Raw genomic sequence first — 18,470 nt, forward strand, 5'->3', positions numbered from 1 at the left:
ATAACAACAAAAAAAAATATTACTTTCAGTGAAGTCAGTAAAGAAAAAACTTCGAGGACACTTTGGCGACTGAAGTGATGAAAGGCGAAAGCCTGAGTGCTACATTCTGCTAAGCGATTGTTGAGCATGTAGCGAGGAATGCTGCTACGAGTAAAGCGAACGACTACTCTCATATTCTGCGAGTGCATTTATTCAGTAAATTCTGCTTGGCATCGACGAGATCGCACTTCTTGTATATTCGCAGTTGTTCTACGTTTACTATTGAGTGGTTGATTTTACCGGGTGCGAGTATTAATTAGTAGGTAATTAATTGCACCACTGGTATTAATTAGTGGTTATTATTTAATTAGGTAATAATTTGTAATTAGGTATGAGTACTTAACTAATTTGGTATTACTAAGTAAACAGTAATGAATCAGTAATTAATAAGTAGTTATTAACCAGTAACTGATCATTGATTGGCATATGGCTATATAAGGCACACATTCGCGCATACTGTGGTGGTGCTCTGTGATTGGTCGAGACCTCCATGACGTCATCCCGACTCGACCAATCAGAGCCTCCGCAAAAGCGTGACTTTTTTGCTGACGACATCGATGAGGCAATAAAGGCTTTCGCCGTAAAATCCGTTTTTTTTTTATTTTATGACGAAATTTTGTTTGTTTGCGATGACATGCCGCAAAACACAGAACGCGGCACTTCGCCGCAAGCTGAGACGTATCAAACTGCGGCCATCGTCCTTGCCATGTTCTTCTCGGAAGGTTTACCAGTCCTACAAATCTCTCCTTCCACATTATCTCGCATGATGGCTTGCGGAATGTCATCACTGTAGTTAGTCTGTGGGACTCCCAGAAGCGGGAGTTTTAAGCTAGCTATTCCAAAACGAGCATTTGCGCCGAGCAAATCATCATGCGTTCTAGAGCAGTAGCAGGCATGCTTAATAACATAACAATATCGGCATAGTTATAAATCAGCTATGACGAAGTTCGCGCGGCATGATAGGGAGACACAAGAGCATAATAGCCATTCGATGCAGCCACTTCTAGGGATGAAACCCCTTCCCAAGTTTAAAATACCGTGTATCATTCAGCACAACCCGACTATCCATTTCTGTTTACCTAATTAGGTTGGGCGTGGCTTTAACGCGGTTGCGCCTTGATCTGATTGGTTTAGAAAACTGGTGAAGCCGTACGTAATATCACCCCTATAACACCGACTGTTAGTATATGTTACATTATCGGGGTCCTATCTTTCTACACTTGCGAAAGGCGCGTGTTGAGCGGTTTCGGTTGGGTGTTCTGACAATCACGTCATCATCATGGGACCTTAATACCGAAAACTTGGGCGGGACTTGCAAATCACAAGAGGCTGAAGGCCGTTTGATGTCTATTTTCTTTATGCAGCCGTGCAGGTCTCCATTCTAGGCATTTTAGGAAAACGTAGCGCAAAGAAGACAAGGACAAAAAGAGAAGGAAACACACACGAGGTCTCTTTTTGTCCTTGTCTTCTTTGCGCTACGTTTTCCTAAAATGCGATTGCACCAACTCGCCCAATTTAGCATTCTTGTGCAGCTCCATTCTAAGTTATGATGCGATAAATATATTGTCACGACTCAAGTCACAGGGAGCCGTGAAGTTGCACGTAGACGAGGACCCGAGAATAAGGTCGGCTTCTAGTTCCGATCACAGAGTCCAGCACCAGCGCACCTCTCAAGCCAACAACCACTTCGTCGTCGTCGGCTCCAAGCACGGCAGTCGCGCGGCGCTGGCACGTGGCAATATGATAGTCTTGTACATATTTGAATTCCTGCCTCATTGTAAGCCATTTCACACTTGTCATCTCCCGTCCACCAATGCATAGTGGAAGATAGCGTCGAAATATCTGGTTTCCTTCGTGTATTAATGTTTGTCCCCACATTTCACGCATAAGATCGGAAAGCGCTTGTTGGTACAGCAACAAACGAAAACCCTGAGCACTCAATTTAAAAGAAAGTGAGATGGCATATATGCGCAGCTGTATGGGTCAATGAATTTTATGTCGCTCTCTTTGTGACATAGTTGAGATTGCTTAGTTGCGGCCATTCGTATGACAGCCAATTACAGTCACCAGAATTTCTGTTTAATTTTGTTTAATTTCTGGACGCGTTTTTTTGTCGGAGAGGCTCGGTACACAGTGTATTAGTTTTTCTTTTTCCTCCTTACTCTTCACTAGCTAATTTTCCCTGTATTTTAAGCTGGCTGCATAACCAAAAGAGCCGCTCGTCGTCTGTACCATCGTGCGACGTAATGCTGCATGAAGCGTAATTAAGTCGTTCGCCGTTAGCAGAATTGAATACTGCTACAGCAAAGTGTCTGCTTCAAATCACTGTAAACGCGCTTGCGGTGTGATCGGCCCGGAGTATCATACGCACTTCACTTTTCATACCGTTTTAACGGGCAGAGATCCCTTGTGCTCTGAACTGGCGCCGCCGCTTGAGTCAGCTCGAAACTTGAGGCCCTCTCGTAATCATAAAACTTCATAACATATTCAGCAGTGAGAACCACATTCAGCAGCGAGAGCCATTCCCTTTGTATCATGACGATATGGCACACCAATTATACCTATTATTTTTTGACACACGGGCAATCACTGCACGCCTGCGCCAACATCGGACGCCTGTCATGACACCTCCGCAGCCACTTGTAAATATAGGACATTGTCACTACCAGGAAATATGATATTGTCATTGCCACTACCTTACCGCTCGTATACCTATGGTCCTTTCTTCTATTTTTTTCAATATACATGATGTTTACAATCACGACCCTACCACAGCTACAACAGAAGGCACAAGAAGTTTGCCTCACCCAAGAAAAGAGCGACCAAGCTTTCGCAAGAAACTCTATTTGTTCGAGGCTCAAACTAACTGTAGTTCATTCAGTCGTATCCGCATCTCACTCACTCGCACGAACGCACGCGCTCGGGCTCTGCCTATGAGGATTTACACGCACTGATGCTCATTCAGCCTTATACATTCGCTTAAAGGAACTTGTACTCCTGCTGAATATCGGCCTTGATGAGCATGAGCTGATTCAATAGAGGTGCTACGGCTTTTTATCGAGCACTTAACGCCAACTGCTGGGCCTGAAAGTTGAGAGTCGTGTCTCAAGATTGATCATAACTATGTGTGCCCGTTCATAAAGGTCATAAAATCACTTTATTGTGTAAGCATTAAGTTAGCATTAGGTGTCTATGATTGAGATTTGGCGTCCCCAAAAGCTGCTGCCAAAACAAGAATTAATGTACTAGATAGAGGACGAAACAATATCGTTTGAGAAATCGTATGGGTACAATCCAGCTATTAGGTAATTAATTATAGCCAAAACAACAGTTGTGGTTTAGCTCTGGTTAACCCTAGTTGAATTGCGAAAGCAACGGAGCAAGCTTATTTTGCCTGCTACATTATTCCCCTATCACGCCCTATCAGTGTAAAGTGCTACATTATTGGGCACACTTAAGCCCATCCTTTAAGGGTATGACGTGATAACGTAGGATACCAGCCCACATATAAAGTCAGGCTTCAACCAAGCCGTATGGACGTGCCTGCGTGTCGTAGGGGTAACGAGAATGCAAACGGTTCTGGCAGGCTGATTCTGATATCACCCTCCCTTATGAAAGGAACGACCCGAGTTGGCAGCTCCTGCCCGTGGCAAAGGGGTAACGTGAATTCAAATATCATGGCAGGCGGATTTTTTTATGACGAGACCGTAACTAGCGCCTGCTCTTCACCGCGTAGCTGCGGCTACCCGTGGTCTCGCTTTGGCTGTCGGAGTATTGCTTTAGCAATAAAAATCAGACTTCAAAATAGCCAGGCAGAGTAATGGCGATGTCCGGATGTGACTTCGCACTTCCGGTCCCGTGATGTGTGTTAGGATCACGTGACGTGTAAGCAAGGTCATGTGACCGGATGTGTGACGTGTCTGCCTATGTATCACGTGACCGGAAGTTGAACGTTTGTGAAAATAAAAACAGAAATAAAATGAGTAAAATTTATTAGAAAAAGTGCAAGGTGTCGTTTAATCAAATGCAGAATAAAAAAAAATAAAAGAGAATGCGCAGCTTGCTAGACAATGTCTTCAAGGACACAGACGCTATCATAATTTCCCCAGTGTGAAATCTCTAAAAGGGGAGCGCGATATACCGTGTACAACAGCAGCATTCAGGCTTACGCACTTCTGCGGTGCAGATTCTGCAGAGCACTTCGAATTTATTATTTAGGAATTTGAAGTTAAAACTTCCCTTTGATGAGTTTTTTGTCCGAGACTGCGAGTATCAATCAAATACAGGCAGCAACTACGTGCAAATGCCTTCAATTTTCGAAAAATGTGTGGCCGCACCCATATCCACAGAGCGATGCAGGCTACCCCTCTGCCATTGGCCACGGCATCTGTGACGTCAGAAACGCATTCTGCTGCATCGTTCAAGCGACAAATGTCGGATATAACTGTAGAATAAAATGCCAGATACACGTCAAAGGATGCCCTTCAAGAATTCTCGTGGTTCGATTTTCACCCCATCGTGATTAATTCAAATAGGCCGTGGTGAACCTGATTTGATCTGCCACATCCTCCGTTGTCCCGCTAGCAGGAACAACGGGAATGTCCCCAATGTCATGAGAGTGGGTTGGCGCCTTTGGCTAAAAGGGAAGGGGGGGGGGGGGTCCTTAGGGGGGGGAAAGTTGCTTTTTTTTTCTGCAGCATATGTTCTGTTGCGCTCTAGTTGCGGTCATGCTTAGAACAAGCTGTACATGATTACAGACTTCTTTCGATGCCCTGACGAGATTAAGATTTTCCCGTACGTCCTCCTTGACAACTTGCATTCCAAGGGGCCATGATATATGCCGTCAGCGACAGTTGTACGGGCACGCGACGTCGAAGCAACCCCAAAATAAAGTGCCGTTTCACTTCCGAAGGAAGTTTGTATCTGCGTTTCGTAGCTTTTATGCAAGGTTAGGTGGAAGAAAAAAGTCTGCGTGAAAAATTAGCCGCATGAAGCCTGGGCCAAAATTGGTTTCAACTACCGAAGAGACGCACGAAGGAAGAAAATACGGTTGCATCCTAGGATTCTTATCTATTACTCAGTAATTACAACTGATGAATATAGCTGAAGTGGTACCTAACAGTAGTTTTAAACGCACCCCCACAATTAGGGGATGCATTCAGCTCGTTTGCATGATTTATGTATGGACTCTATAGTAGTCACGACGGCTGTATTTAAGTGCAGCCACGATGTTTTTCGAGACTGCTGTATTTCCTAATACGTGCGGATCTTTTTGCGAATGTGCTTACTGGCGATTATAATCTGGTGCTGTAAGAGGAGCTTGTTTGTATTCTATCCCTTGTGAAACCGGCAAGGTCATAGTGTGAAAACTACAGCTCTTACCCAACCAAGGCTGCAGATTCACAGAAAATAGTCTATAATTAGTCTATACTTTAGAAGAAAGCTGTGCCATCTTCAAAATTTGATCTCGCCCTTGTTTTTCTCGGCTTGTTGCTGCGGTTGCTAGCCACGCTCGCGGAAATCGTCAGAACGTGGACTAAAATGCTCAGCGTTTGAATGTAGATTTGCAGCATGCACAGCCATTTCGCCCTTTCCAACGGCATCATTTCATACAGTTTAATCATACCACCTGTAGCTGACTGCAAAGAAAAGCAGTGTTTAATTAATCCAGGGGTTTACAGAAGCCGAAAGAGAGAGCTTACGCATCCAGAGCTAGTGCATCGAGAAGAACTAACAATTTAGTTATCTTTAGTGGTGATTAAATTATACGCACATGGCATTGCACCTTTCACAACAGCGGGCTGCTCATGAGCCCTGGCATTCTTCCAAGATGGGCTCCGCAGCGGCATTTCATCTCGAGAGAAATCTAACGCTGCTTGAGTTGTAATCCAGATGTTCCTCCGCACTGAGATGCACAGGGAGATGGTTTCGTATGGTCATCACCACAGTTCTTCAGCCCTATTAGCCAGAAATGGTTGGCCGTTATAATCCGTTAGCCTGGAACGTAGCAACGCAATTCGAAACTGTAACTTTTCAATCGAATCACAGCACCATGTGAAAGTGCGGCCTCGTAGCGGTAGGACGGCCATCTCTGCTTATGTTGCATGGTGGGTAATCTATACGTCAGAATATAAAGTGTGTGTGTGTGTGTGTGTGTGTGTGTGTGTGTGTGTGTGTGTGTGTGTGTGTGTGTGTGTGTGTGTGTGTGTGTGTGTGTGTGTGTGTGTGTGTGTGTGTGTGTGTGTGTGTGTGTGTGTGTGTGTGTGTGTGTGTGTGTGTGTGTGTGTGTGTGTGTGTGTGTGTGTGTGTGTGTGTGTGTGTGTGTGTGTGTGTGTGTGTGTGTGTGTGTGTGTGTGTGTGTGTGTGTGTGTGTGTGTGTGTGTGTGTGTGTGTGTGTGTGTGTGTGTGTGTGTGTGTGTGTGTGTGTGTGTGTGTGTGTGTGTGTGTGTGCGTGCGTGCGTGCGTGCGTGCGGGTGGGTGGGTGGGTGCGTGCGTGCGTGTGGACGTGCAATATTGTAAGCGACGTAGATCGTGTGACGGAGCCATTGGTAAAGGCCGGTTCACGGGTAATGCCATTTCTTAAGCTGTTCACTTAAGCATGACATGTGTTACTATCATTATGCGTTACTACATGCGGCGTTTGTTTTCTCGTCTCTGTGTTTCTTCATTATCGATTTTTGTTTCCCGCTCTGCCTGAATCTCTAAGATTCATTAAAACGGCCCATAATTCTCTTTGTGCACGACTGCAATAAACGTGCTACATTTCGCGGCGTTCGAAAACAACCGCCCTATGCGCAGGTCGCGCGCTACTGGCATGTTTAGCCACTCGTTCACGAGACGGCGTCGTCCGCCCGCGAAGCTCACGAGAAACAACTGACGCGTCGGCTATCACCAACATACAAAACATAAATCTATCTCAACGCTGCTTCCGCAGGAGCAAAGGCCTTCGGTCTTCCCCTTACCCCTTCCCCCATGCCAGAACGACTGTTAGACGCTCTCTCCTACGCGCGTCCAGACGCCCCCGACAGCAGCGGAGGCGAAACGCGGTACTTGCGCAGCGGTCGGGCGTCGTCACGTGGGAGGCAGGGAACGACGGCTGGCTCCGTGGCCTGAACACACCACGCACACGTGCTTGCGCGGCTGTCGACAGCGGAAGGGTGGCTGCCGAGACGAGGCAGGCCGAAGTGCGCAGTTCGAACGTCAGGAGTTGACTGCTGCTCGGTGAGTAATGCTCGAAACTTTCTGACAGCGCTCGCATCAATGCGCATTTTATAGGTGTTTTCGATGAAGAGATTATTGTTTGTTTGTTTCTTACCTGTGAGAATAATAACGGTCTGCTCGGTCGCCAAATTCCAACTGTGGCTCAGCAGTATGAAAGTGAATGTTCGGTGTATCGAGATACTGGGTCTTGCCAAATGTCAAGAAATACGCTGACGAGGTGTTGCAGAAAGGAAGTACGATTGCAACATGGTTTGGTTACTCTTCGAGTCTGAAAGACCAGCTCAATTCCTATATTTTTCTTTTTTCTTTTCGATTCCTAGTGTTTTCAGTCCTTTGCGTGTCAGTTGCCTGCAGTTCTTTGTCCGAGCACCGCCACTGAAATCATTCTCAGTGTTACGCGTTCCCAATCCTAAGTTCTTGATTTCAGATGAATGGCGTCTTTGACGGTCATGGTTAGTCACGGGGATCGCCTAGCTGATCCGTTGCCGGTTCAACGGGCTGCCACAAAATTTTGTTATTGGCGAGAGAACCATCTCCAAGACGCACGAATTACATGTAGCACCTGGTATGCATGGCGAAGTCAGACCGGCAAGACCTGCATATACTTACTTGCGAAAGAGGGGCAAAGGAGCGTGCGCAACTGACGCCTTGGTTGCTCTCCGTCACTGCTGCAGCCACGTTACGGAAGTCTTGGCACAAGCACCCCCATTTTTCTGTTTGCCGCGGATGCCAAGACGGATTGGAAGGTAGAGCGAAATGGAGGACGGGAAAGGAGGAGTTGAAGGATGCAGTGAATAGGCGACAATCTAAGAGAAAGCGTAGATGACTGACAAAGAGATCATGCAGGCCCTTTTTAGGCTCACAAAGGGGAACTAGAAGTCACGAATAATTGTGGAACAGGTATGGGAAACTTTCATACATTACATTTTTCGAGAACGTCATGTAAAACGAAAGTATTGATACGCTTCGATGGCTACCGTCAAACGCCTGCCTTCTTTAACCACCTGCAGGCGACTCAAGTTGCGATCGCACGTGCGTAAACCGCAGGTGTCCGTGAACACGCGTAGCAACCAGTGCTCACTTTACTGGGTTACAACAGATGTGGCCTCGGCGTACGAGCAACTACCCAAGCCCCATAACAGAATGGCAAAAGAAAACTTCCGCATTTGGCCAGCAGTAATTTTAATGCGCATTTTTTTTTTTTTTTTTGCTCTGGTGTCGTGCCATAAGCCATAGTGGCGAGGATATAAAGTTAAACTTATCCCATCAGAGCATATTTCTGAAAACAGATTCTTAAATCTGTCTTGTCGCGTAGTTATCTGCCAGTGCGGATTGAATAAACCGTCAGTGTCTAAATTTCTTCAAGTGCGAATGTTTTTCTTTAATTCAATGCGGCCAATACAAGACATCACATATTTAGACTTGCTTCCATGGTCTAGTAGAGGGCCCAAATTACTGTAGAGTGATGCAAGCAGATGCAAACGTTGATGGAAGCGAAGGAAAAAAAAAAAGCATTCTGAGAGCACTAGCAGCCAGTATAATGCACAGTATAATATGCGTCATAGTGATGTGAATTCTGACACCAAATGTAGAAAAACACAAAAGAGTGAAAGAATGCAACCGTGCAGTTTTGGAGGAGGAGGAGGAGGCGGATAAACTTTATTTTCGTCGACAGTAAGTAGTAAAATGTTGTGGGGTTATAGCCCCATCAAGTGGCAACGAGATCATTGCACTCGGCGACTTCTCGGGCTCTTATCACGACCCGGATTTGTGTGCCTGAGTCGGAGCTGAGCAATGCGGCCTCTCACTGGTCTTGATTCGAGAGAAGTTTTGGAGCATTATATCCAATATGGGAAGGTCTGACGTGTTCAATTATTCATTATTTTCAATTGAAAAAGGGCATACCTTAACTTTGTATTATATTTAATTCAGCTCGTTTTCAAGATTTCTTACAGGTTGCTGACTTTTTCGTCTCCATTTAATGCAAGTTTACATCATTCCAACATATAACGCCAGTGTATTCGCACCTACTTCGCTCATAATCATCGGGAACGTGCTGACATTTACACATATTTATGTGTCATCGAGCGCCACAAGAAAGCGCACGTTCCATACTTTTCTAGAAAGAGTTTCGAAAACTCTAGAAATTCGTCTGAGTCGCGGGTAACCTTTAATCGGCAAGCATAATGTATCTCAAAGTCTTAGGGGATTAATACAGACAACTTGAAATAGTGACAGTTTTCTATTAACAATTTTATTAAGGCCGAAATTTTTTCAGGTATTTACGCCCCGTTATTATGGAAACTGGCTGTCTGGAAAACAAAGAGGGAGAGAAGGCAGAGGTACCCATGTGTTTCTGTTGCTTTAATATGCACAGTGATGAGCATACAATGTCTACTGCCAGAAATAGATTAACCATATTCTGCATTTTGAGGCGGGGGGGGATTAGAAGAATGCAGTCAAATTTGCAAATTACCGACTGACGGCTCTTCTCTCTATGTGTTTCGTGGTTAGCCGTGCAAATTCTCCAAATCCATTCGACTTGCTAATTTTAGTATCTTGGTGAACGGTGAAGAAAACTCTCTCTGCAGACTGTACTAAGTAAAAGGCTGCAGTCAAAAGCTGTCATCCGACTAAGTGTTGATACATATATCTGTTGGTGGGATGTCAACTCTCGTAATAGTAGTGTGTCATTTAGTCATGAGACATGCAGATGAAGTCGAGGCTAAATTATCTCTATTGCTGCGTAAAGCTGCATTACATTATTTTAAGCATAACGGCAACCAGAATAACGCGCTTGTAGCTCCGAAAATTGCGGTTTAGATCTACTACACTGGTTACTGCAAGGCACAGAAGCAGACATTAATTGTTGTGTGCTTCTTGCTGTATTTTATTTTCCAATTCGTTATTATGGACGGCTGGTTTTATCAACAGGTTTTCTCGCGAATCAAAAGGTCCTTATTAAAGAAACGTGACTGCATACATAAAATCCATTTATTATTTTGTTTCCGTTCCTTTTTTTTTTTCTTTTTTATTAGGAGTAACCGCCTGCGGACAGCTCGCGCGAAAAGTAGCGTGCGCTCAAGGCTTGATCTTTTCGCACGTTTTCCGCGTTGGCATTACCTATTGGGATTGCATAGTGTTCCGCCAATAATTGCTCAGTAAATGCTTCCAGGTACGATAGAGGTGCGCGCTTCTTCCGTATCACGCGAAGGTCACGTTTCCGAGTACGTCGTGACCGATGTGTCCGGAGCAACAAACACCGTCTTTTCTATTTCTCTCTTTTTTTTTTTCTTTACTTTCTTTGCGGTGATAGAAGAGCGAGGGCCCTTATTCGAGGAAAAATGTTAGAATATGATTTATGTGACCTCATAAAGGTAACGTGTACCTATGTATGAAGGGGGAAGGGACATTCATAACCCTTTCTTCCAGGTTGCCAACTTCCTACATATTTTCGCTCTTACTACGCTGTCAACTACATCTTGCTTCTACATTTTCAATTGAGTAAAATCACGCGATGGGGCATCGTTTTCTCCCGAAAAAGCGAAATCGGTAAATCTTTCGACATATTCACAACGTGTCCCGCGTGGAAGCTGGCTGCGCGACTGACTGGGTGAAGTTGAATGGAGTGTGCTGTACAGTACGGTCCACTGCTAAAGGGAACATGAGATCGCGTGGCCTAAACATTTTGCAAAGCGCTGCCGCCGACCACTGGTAAGAATTTGGAATAGCAGTCGACCATGCTTACTGCGTATGCACTACCTTCTGCTATCGCTTGTCAGTGCCTCTCTCGGGAGCGCTTTGTAAAGCACGGAAGCAAAGCAGCCTAATGTTCCCTTTAACAGTGTACCGTACTGTACATCTAGAAGCTGCAGTGGGCTTTCGTTGGTATTTCATGCAGACATGGATTACACTTGCAAGATGCGTGATCGAGAACTGATGTTTTGAAGCATGCGGCTGGAATCTCATGGTGGCAGGAACTACACTGGCGTGTTATGTAGAATATAGGGTTTAACACACCGAAGCTGCAGCTTCACTTTTGAGAATTGCTACTGCGGACAGCTCCACACACCCCCTTCCAAGGCGTTCCTTATAACTTTCGCTAGCATGCGTACAGCACACTGGAGTATTTGCGTTTCAGCTACTTCGGAATGTTAGCAACTAAGGTTCGATCCCGCGACCTTGGCCTTGGCAGCAGAGCGCCATCGTTTTGCGCCTCCCTCTATCAGGGCGAGTTGGGAAACAGGCGCTTTAATGTGTATTACGCGATAGTGTGAAGGATACGTTCTGCTGATCACATGGCATCATCATCATCATCGTGCGGCGGTCGAAAAAATCTCAGAATTTTAAAACAAAGTTAACGAATTGGGGGAGCGTCGAAATTTAACATTGTGAGACATCATTCCAGATGCACAAAAAACACACGGACGCAGGTGGAAGAGACTCTGGAAACTAGAAACCAACTAGTCAGCTTTCTATGCTTAGTCGAAATGAAGACAAAACTTGTTTGTTTGAAAATATTACACACCATTGTTTGGCCTAAGCAGCAATGATAAAACACACTGTCTGCAAACAATATAAGATTAAAAACAAGCATTTTCTAACAACATTCAAAAACACAAATTTACTCCATGAAGGTTCTTTCCAGCTCACAAATGAGGTCTTTAGATTCCAACATATATTTTGGAAAAGAATTCCAGCTATTAAACCATTTAGAAAACAAAATATATTTAAAGGTGATTGTGCTAGGAGGATCGGTGCAAGTCAGTGCTAATGAATGTTGTGAGTTATTACTAAGGGAGATTTGATGCATTGTGGAAGATTAAATTCGTTTTTTCTTGTCAAACTATCGTAGATGAACGTCAATCGATATTTCCCTGCGGGTTTCCATGTTCTAATGTTTTTATATGCATCAATTATGATGGAAAGTAATCTCTTCTATATTTTCTAAATACGAATATTACAGCTTTCCTGTTTATTACCATTTCAAACTTCAAGATGTCCTCTCTTCTTTTTGTTTTTATGAGCGGATCCCACACTGGTGAAGCATGTTCGAGTAACGTCCATACTCAAGTCTCATAAGGCAATTTGTTTACGTGTGCTGGAGCATATTTTAGTTTTCGTTGAAAAACGCGTGACTTTCACGACGTATTCACACAAATATTCATAGTATGTGTTGACCGGTTCAAATTGTTATTGATTGTGATACCGGAGTATTCATAATTTTGAACTTCAGAAATAACCCTGTCATGAAGAATATAAGGAAGCAGGTCCAGGCATTTTTCTTATTCTTAGGTTTTTTTTTTTTGTTTTTTTTTTTTTTTTCACTGTTAAGCGCCATGTCGCACTGCAAACATCACTTGTTTGGTTTGGTTTGTTTTTGTTTGGTTTGGTTTGGTTTGGTTTGGTTTATAGCGTCTAACATCATAAAGCGACTCAGGCTATCAGAGACGCCAAGCACCATTTATCGATAGCAGCAATCGCTTGCTGTACAGACCTGTCATCTTGCTCAGATAAAATTTGTTTGAACGCCACACAGTCATCCGCGAACAGCTTGACAGATATATCTCCGGGGAGAGCCGCAACTAAATCACTTTTTTATATTAAAGTAATTATCTCTACAAGCACACTTCTTTTCGACACTCCGGAAGAAACGCTAAACACACATATATGGGTGTTTCTATTGTTATGTTGTTTTCTGTCTTTCAGGTTGGTTTGAATCCGTCTGACGATAATAAACGGAACAGCATTGCACTCCAAATTGAACAGACGACATATTCCTCTCTCGAAAGCTTTAGATAAGGCTCCATGTGGCCCCTTATCAAAAACTTTCGCAAGGTAACAAAAAAAAAAGAATACTCCAAATTGAACAGGCGACATATTCCTCTCTCGAAAGCTTTAGATAAGGCTCCATGAGGCCCCTTATCAAAAACTTTCGCAAGGTAACAAAAAAAAAAAGAATATCTTTTTGTCCGGTCATATCAAACACACGAGCTAATTCATGCGAGCCAATGCAGGAAACTTTTGTTTAAACCCATGCTGATTACGAGACAAAAGATTGTGATCATCAAGAAACCTCCGCAAGTATTCGGCTACAATAAGCTCCAACAGTCTATAACTACACGTAATAGACACGGATCAATCATTTTCAACCATCAATCGTTCGCCTTCTTAAAATAAAGTAAACGAAACTACGCGCGCTGTTTTCCGGTCAGACGGTATTATTCCACTTGCGAATGCTAGAGAATATATGACAGAACTCCTAATTTCCTCAGCATATCGCCTCAGAAATACATTCGGTATACCTTCGGGTCCAGCAGATTTTTTTGTGTCAAGACTTGACAACCTTGTCAGGAGACGTTCACCAGTTATTAGGGCGAAGACATGGCAAAAATCTCGCGTTCGCGAGGTGTCCTCGCGAGCTTCCGCGGAATGTAACCGCGAGATTTGTTCGCAAAATTCTACATGTGTCCTCATCTAATGTCATAAACATACTCATCTAATGTCAAAAACATTTCGTAAAAATGCGTACCGCTTAAATTTCTCGGCTATTTAAGAGAATCAGATATTATTTGAGCACCTGTTTTATTTCCTTGAGTTCTTCATTAGACCTGCTTGAGTGGCACCAAAAGTTTTGTGGATAAGTACGAAGAAATTCAGCTGAAGTCTGCAAAAGCAAACAAACAAAAAAAGCTTTGTTATCGCACAGTTCACATTATAAAACCAATCATATTTCATTTTATTGAAAACTGGCGGCAAAGCCCCACGCTTCTTTCGAAACCTCCTAAGTCTGCGCTTAATGTGTATAATCTCACGCGTAATCCGGGGATTATTCCGTCTTTCTACAATTTTTCTTTCTTGTACAAGATTTCCAATGCGGTACCCGAGTGTTTCCAAGAATTGTAGCCAGGAACTTACAGCGTCATTGGTAATTCGAAAATTTTCCTCAATACATACAGTCAATAATAGCGACATCATTTTCTCTACTATACTATTAACTGAATCGATACACGCTGGGTGGTTTCACTTTTTGATAATCTTGCAAGAGTAACAAATTAGCTTGTGATGAGATATGCCAGGTTCCACGGTAACAATACCTTCTTTAAACACTTCAATAGGAAGTAGGTACAGAATGGAAGTTTCACAAGTACATTCGGTAACAATCTGCTTTAGGCCAAGAGAAAGCATAATGCCAACAACGATATCAGTCGAAACTGATGAACCAAACAACAAATTATTTCAATTTATCAGAGATAAATTAAGGTCACCAGTCAAAATCACATCTTTGCTCCGTAGCGGCAGTAGATTATCATACAGTTTAAAAGAGTAGCTGTCAGCGGCTTCCGGAACACGATAAACTGCGAAGAGGTGAAACGCAGTTTCTTTCACGTTACGTTCATGTTCTGCTATCTGGCTTTGGATAACAACATCGACACCGTGTTTTGCTTTGATTTCAACCCCGCCTCCTTTTGACGTTCTGTCCCACCGATAAAGCTGATAACCTTGTGGAACGATAATATTATCACTGATCAGTTCGTGAAGCCAGGTTTCTGTTCTCACGCACACGTGTGCGCCCAAAGAAGATATGCATTCCCATTCCTCTAGTTTTTATTCCTTGTTGACGATGCTTCTTGCCTTAAATGAAATCAACTCTTCTGACCACCAACTTTCCCGTAGAGACTCAATGAGTTGTTTCATCAGCGTTCAGAGGTTCAAAACATAATCCCATGCATAGTAATTGCCGTCGACCTTCAACTTGTCAGAAGTAAACCAAACCTTACTTCCGCATTCTTTTCAAGCTTTGTGCTTAGCCAGAGAAGCTTACACAATATTTCAGCCCAACAGTCATTGCCAATTCTTATATCTTTTCCCTTCACTTTGGAGGCATTTTTCCAGACGGCCTGCTTTTCCGTATAATCTTGAAAATATATTACGGGACGTTCAAGGCCTCCCCATTCTTTGAATTCGAGCAACGGATGTACGTACACTCCACTCAGAGTCTTCCAAGAAACAACCCATCCATAACCTTTGTACTCAAATCTGACTCCGATTCTTTGGGTTCTTCGATACCAAAAACAATTGAATTAGACTTTTGACTTCGGCTTTCTAAATTGTACACCCTCTTGAAGCCATGTAACTGCGCCCTTTACGATACCTACAGTCATACTCAAACCTTAAACTACATCGCTTCTCGTTTGTATCTTTCGTGTGTTTCGTATGTTGTTATATCTACGTCGTTTTGTCTACTTAACGCAGCAGCTTACAATTTTCAGTATGTGTGAAATAACTGGGGCAGAACACAACGTACTAGCAATAAACTAGTTCAGTTCAGTTCAGGCGTTCAGTCGTGTCCGACTCTTCGTGACCCTATGGACCATGTCACGCCACGCTTTCCGGTCTCTCACTATCTTCTTAACATCACATAGCTTCATCTGCAATGCCTCGAGAATGCCATCTAACCATCGCGTTCGCTGCCTACCCCTTCTCCGGCGACCCTCAACCTTTCCCAACATCAAATCTTTCTCCAGCGACTCCTCTCTTCTCATCAGATGACCAAAGTCATACTCAAACCTTAAACTATATCGCTTCTCGTTTGTATCTTTCGTGTGTTTCGTATGTTGTTATATCTACGTCGTTTTGTCTACTTAACGCAGCAGCTTACAATTTTCAGTATGTGTGAAATAACTGGGGCAGAACACAACGTACTAGCAATAAACTAGTTCAGTTCAGTTCAGGCGTTCAGTCGTGTCCGACTCTTCGTGACCCTATGGACCATGTCACGCCACGCTTTCCGGTCTCTCACTATCTTCTTAACATCACATAGCTTCATCTGCAATAACTAGTAACAAAGTGTATATTGTGGTTTCTACGTGGTCATAGGCCACCAACCACCGCGGGTTCGAGCGTCGCGCGAGCCGAAGCCCCGATCAGCCGTCACCGCGCGCGCACTGAAACACTGCAGCGCGCACTCATTCTCCACCGGGAGGAGAGCACTGCGCTGCAAGGACACAAGCCTCCAAGTTCACAAAGGAGACGTTTATTGAAACGCCATCCTCCAGCGGCACACACACACACACACACACACACACACACACACACACACACACACACACACACACACACACACACACACGCACGCACGCACACACATATTTACAAACGCACATACACGCACGTACGCACACACATACACATATATACAAAACGCACATACACACACATACGCAGTCACCGTGTCAAGGGAGCGCGCGAGGAGCTAGGCTCCCCTGCGCGCACGAAGTGACACGGAGTGCGCGCCGCAAGCACGCAAGGGCGTGCTGTGACATCTCTCTCGCAGTGACCAGAGGGTTCCTTTGAGAGAGAATGGGCAACCACCGCAAGGTACGCCTGTCGCGGATCGTTGGATCACGATCGACAGGCTCGAGCTTCGCTCTCAGGTAAGACCCGGAGCAGACGAACTCGAGTACACACTGGTCTGCGCGGACAAAGGCCGGCAGACAAGAACAGTTGCGTACGCACCTTGCGATGTCTCGGAGGGGTCTCCCTCTGAGCTCCGCTCGGACAGTCGCGCGAGCGCGGCTGTCGAAGCGGTGCCGTCTTCCCGCCAAAAGGCGCCAATGAGAACAGCCACTGGGACGCCAGGGCGGAGCTGTGGCCCGAACGACAGTGACAAGTCGTCCGAGCCTCTCTCCGCCGCCTCAGGCGGGAGAAAGGGAACAGGGAGAACAACTGGGAAGCGGGCGGCGGCCGCGCGAAGGGCAGCCGCAGCAAGCCCGAATCCCACATCCTCCTCTCCTTAATTGCCCTCCTACCCATCAGTGAAAGCACGCGGCAGGTCCCCAGCATGAAGAAAAGAATGCTATCCTCACGCAACAAGTCAACTACACCTCAGTTCCAGCAAGAAAGATCTCGAAAAGACAGACACTCAAGAAAGACAAACATTAGCAAGGCGCACAAAAAAAATGAACAAGATGACATGAAGAATAATGTACAAAGTTGCGGAGGCTAAGTAACGACTATGTACAGAACACAATCATGTACAGAACACAACTATGTACAGAACAACTATGTACAAACACAACTATGTGCAGAAGTTCAAAGTTCGTCGGTGCAGCTCTGGGAGCCTGCGGTGACTCACCGCTCGTTGACTTCTGGGTGGCCAACGTTCATCCTTGGCTGCAAACGATCTCAGTCGGTGGTGGTACAGGTTAGGTGCAGGGACAGCGAACACGCCGAAGGGGCCCCGGGTGTGGAAAGTCCGTGACTCCGTGGCGATCCAAGGCGCACATGGGAAGACCGCGCGGGGCTTCCTTTCCACCGCGCTCCGCACACGCCGGCAAGCACACATGGCGCGACGTCGTCGCCTCCACGCCCAGGCACGCACACGCACAGCCACTCACACACCAAACAAAGGGTGATGCCGACCTTCAGCGGCGAACCTGTCCCGAGCACCTTCGCAACCGCGGCGGCCTTGGGTGAAAGGGGCATCGTCATGCTCCCCGTCCCCAAACGGCCCCAACTTCATTTCCACACACACCGAAAAAAAACCGCGCGTCGGGGCTGCCTAATGAGCAGCCCTCGCAATTTCAAGAAGAGGAGAGAAGACGCGCTGTACAAAAGAAGGCACTCACTGTACAATATTTACAAGATAAGAAGCAAGAATGGAAACAGAAGAAAGCGAAAAATGTGAAGAGACACAAAAACAAAATAAAATACAAAGGCTGGAACTGAGCGAGCTAGAAAAGGTAGAGACCAACCTTGCTTCCGGGTAGGGTTGAACGAGCAAGCTCGCTCGGTGAAGCGGTATGCCTTCGGTTGCGGAAAAGGCCCGCCGTCCGGCATCAATCACATAGGTGAACGTCGCCTCACCTTGTACCGGTGCGGGGCACGGCTGCGTTCCACCGCATCGGGTGTGCCTTGGCGCTTGCCTGTGGTGACAATGGGCACCAGCGCAAGCTCGTCAGACCGTTACGCATAGGCCTTCAGGTCTGCAATGTAGGCACGGCTGGCTTTCCCCATAGGGGGATTCTCCAGCAATGAGCCCCTGCTTGTTACTGGGGAAATGCCCCATGAAATCGCAGGTGGCCATCTGCCACGGACGCACACTGTCAGTTGGTTTCGTCATGTCCGGTGGCTTGCCACCCCTTGACTTTTCCATTTGGCAGACATGGCAGGAACGGCAAAAGCGGAAAATGTCGCGCTTCATGCCG

General features: G+C 45.3%; 1 protein-coding gene across 1 annotated transcript in view; it reads left to right on the forward strand.

The window, feature by feature from the left end:
- Positions 1-7,058: 7,058 nt before the first annotated feature.
- The window catches only part of LOC146176348 (long-chain-fatty-acid--CoA ligase 4-like), a 56,484-nt gene continuing 45,072 nt past the window's right edge, over positions 7,059-18,470 (forward strand). Inside the window, exon 1 of the mRNA XM_084582694.1 lies at positions 7,059-7,260. The gene's annotated coding sequence lies outside the window, so the exon portion shown is untranslated. The remainder of the gene's footprint in view (positions 7,261-18,470) is intronic.

The sequence above is a fragment of the Amblyomma maculatum genome, chromosome 10 (assembly GCF_055883805.1).
Source record: "Amblyomma maculatum isolate TAMU_Amacu chromosome 10, ASM5588380v1, whole genome shotgun sequence".
NCBI classification, from domain to species: Eukaryota; Metazoa; Arthropoda; class Arachnida; order Ixodida; family Ixodidae; genus Amblyomma; species Amblyomma maculatum.